Source organism: Mustela nigripes, chromosome 6, assembly GCF_022355385.1.
Source record: "Mustela nigripes isolate SB6536 chromosome 6, MUSNIG.SB6536, whole genome shotgun sequence".
Taxonomy (NCBI): Eukaryota; Metazoa; Chordata; class Mammalia; order Carnivora; family Mustelidae; genus Mustela; species Mustela nigripes.
Window position 1 is genome coordinate 7,298,298 of NC_081562.1, and position 3,405 is coordinate 7,301,702.

Below are 3,405 nucleotides of genomic sequence, written 5' to 3' on the forward strand. Positions count from 1 at the left end.
ATAGAGCCGCATAAAAACAGCTAACTGCTTGATCAAGGAGAAGAGGCAATACAATGGAGCCAGGAGTCTTTTTAACAAACGGTGCTGGAACAACTGGACATCTGTATGCAAAAAAAAAATGAATCCAGACAGAGACCGATCACCCTCAACAAAATTTAACTTAAAATGGATCATAGATCTACAAGTAAAATGCAAAACTGTGAAACCCCTAGAAGATAACATAGGGGAAAATCTGGATGATCATGGAGATGGTGATGACTTTTTTTTTTAAATATTTTATTTATTTATTTGACAGACAAAGATCACATGTAGGCAGAGGGGCAGGCAGAGAGAGAGGAAGGGAAGCAGGCTCGGTGGGATCCTGACCTGAGCCGAAGGCAGAGGCTTAACCCACTGAACCACCCAGGCGCCCCAAGCTTTTTAGGTACAACAAAGGCATGATCCATGTAAGAAATAACCAATAAACTAGACTTCATTAAAATTAAAAAGTTTTGCCCCGCAAAGGACATTGTCAAGAGAATAAAAAGCCAGACTGGGTGAAAATATTTGCAAAAGACATATCTGGTAAAGGATTATTATCCACAATATACAAAGAACTCTTAAAATGCAATGATAAGGGGCACCTGGGTGCCTCAGTCATTAAGCATCTGTCTTTGGCTTGGGTCATGATCCTAGGGTCCTGGATCAAGTCCCGCATCGGACTCCCTGCCTGCTTGGTAGGGAGCCTGCTTATCCCTTTCCCACTCCCTCTGCTTGTGTTCCTTCTCTCGCTCTAATAAATAAAATCTTTAAAGAAAAATGCAATGAGAAGAGAACAACCTTTAAAAAAATGGGCCAAAGATTTTAACAGACTCAGAACAGATGGCAAGTAAGCACATGAAAAGATGCCCTACATCAAGTAACCCCAATGAAATAAAAACTAAAACAACAATGAGATGCCTCTTTACACGTATTGGAACCCCCAAAATCTAGAACACTGACAACATCAAATGCTCTCGAGGATATGGAGCATCAGGAACCCACATTCATTGCTGGTGGGAATGCAAAATGGCACAGCTGCTTTGGAAGACCGATTGATGGTTTCTCACAAAACTAACCATAATATAACCATACCATCCAGCAACTTTGCTTCTTGGTGTTTACTCCAAGGAGCTGAAGACTTACGTCCACAAGAAAACCCGCATATGGATGTCCATAGCAGTTGCCAAAACTTGGAAGCAACCGAGTTCTTCAGGAGGTGGATGGATAAATAAACCGTGGTCCATTCAGATAATGGGGAGTTTTTCACTGCTAAAAAGAAATGAGTTATCAAGCCATGAGAAGACACGGAGGAACCTTAAATGCATATAACTAAGTGAAAGAAATCTGAAAAGACTACCTGCTATATGATTCCGCTTGTTTGACATCTGGAACAGGCAAAACCATGGAGATAATAAAAAAGATGAGTGGTTGGGGCGCCTGGGTGGCTCAGTGGGTTGAAGCCTCTGCCTTCGGCTCCGGTCACGATCCCGGGATCCTGGGAGTGAGCCCCGCATCGGGCTCTCTGCTCGGCGGGGAGCCTGCTTCCTCCTCTCTCTAAGCCTGCCTCTCTGCCTCCTTGTGATTTCTGTCTGTCAAATAAACAAATCTTAAAAAAAAAAAAAAAAGATGAGTGGTTGCCATGAGTTGGGGGAGGGAGAGATCAAGAGGACACAGAAGATTTTTAGGGTAGAAGATATTCTATGTGATGCCATCCTGGTGGATATAGATCCTACATTTGTCCAAACCCCTAGAATGGGCAACACCCAGGTGAACCCTCATGTCAGCTGTGGACTTTGGATGATAATGACGGATCAGTGTAGGTTCACAATGTAACAAGTGTCCTGCTCTGGTGGCGATGTTGATGGGGGGAGGCAATGGATGTGTGGGGGCAAGGGATGTAGAGGAAATCTCTGTACTTTCCACTCAATGTAGCTTTGAACCTAAAACCACTCTAAAAATTGAAAGTCTATTAAAAAGATTGTAGATACTTTTATACCTCCTAGATGTGACTACTGGGAGTTCATGCTATGCTTGTGTGAGCTGTACTACCCTCAAAGCTTATCACAACACTGGCACATGACCTGTCTGATGTGGGGGGAAAAATCTGTCTAGAAGTCATAAGCAAGTTTATGAATCCCCATTAGTAGCACAGTCCCATTTAGTGAAGCAAAAAGAGAATTGTATTATATTATATAATGCTAAGTAATCGAAGCTATTTTAATGAGTCATTACCAGGGACCTATTGAAAGACACAGGGGACAATATAAGGGAAATATAAAATGTTCCTGGGGCGCCTGGCTGGCTCATTTGGTAGAGCCTGCAGCTCTTGATCTCAGGTTTGTGAGTTCGAGCCCCATGTTGGATGTGGAGCTTACTTAAAATAATATTAATAATAAATCAGTGAGATCATACAATTGTCTTTCTCTAATTGAGTTATTTCACTTAGCATAACACCTTCTAGTTCCATCCATATCGTTGCAAATGGCAAGGTTTTTGTTTTTTGATGGCTGCATAGTATTCCATTGTGTGTGTGTGTGTGTGTGTGTGTGTGTGTGTGTGTGTGTCACATATTCTTTATCCATTCATCTGTTGATGGACATCTAGGCTCTTTCCATAGTTTGGCTATTGTGGACATTGCTGCTATAGACATTGGGGTGCAGGTGCCCCTTCGGATCACTACATTTGTATCTTTGGGGTAAATACCCCATAGTGCAATTGCTGGGTCGTAGGGCAGCTCTATTTTCAACTTTTTGAGGAAACTCCATACTGCTTTCCAGAATGGTTGCACAGCTTGCATTCCTGTCGGCACTGTAGGAAGCTCCCCTTTCCTCATTAACACCTTCCGTTTCCTGACTTGTTAATTTCAGCCATTCTGACTCGTGTGAGGTGGTAACTCACTGTGGTTTCGATTTGTACTTCCCTGATGCCTAGTGATGTTGAGCACTTTTTCATTTGTCTGTTGGCCATTTGAATGTCTTCTTTGCAGAAATGTCTGTTCATGTTTTCTGCTTATTTCTTGATTGGATTATTTGTTCCTTGGGTGTTGAGTTTGATATGTTCTTTATAGATTTTGGATACTGGCCCTTTATCTGATATGTCATTTGCAAATATATTCTCCCATTCTGTCAGTTGTCTTTTTGGTTTTGTTGACTGTCTCCCTTTTTTGTGCAAAAGTTTTTTTTTTTTTTTTAAAGATTTTATTTATTTATTTGTCAGAGAGAGAGTGAGAGCAAGCACAGGCAGACAGAGTGGAAGGCAGAGGCAGAGGGAGAAGCAGGCTCCCTGGGGAGCAAGGAGCCCGATGTGGGACTCCATCCCACGACGCTGGGATCATGACCTGAGCCGAAGGCAGCTGCTTAACCAACTGAGCCACCCAGGCGTCCC

General features: G+C 42.6%; 1 non-coding gene across 1 annotated transcript; it reads left to right on the top strand.

Moving 5' to 3' along the window:
- The first annotated feature begins 2,005 nt into the window (after nt 1-2,005).
- Nucleotides 2,006-2,112, top strand: LOC132021050 (small nucleolar RNA U13). Its single transcript, XR_009405228.1, has one exon. It is a non-coding gene; the product is annotated as a small nucleolar RNA U13 (small nucleolar RNA).
- The last annotated feature ends 1,293 nt before the right edge of the window (nt 2,113-3,405 follow it).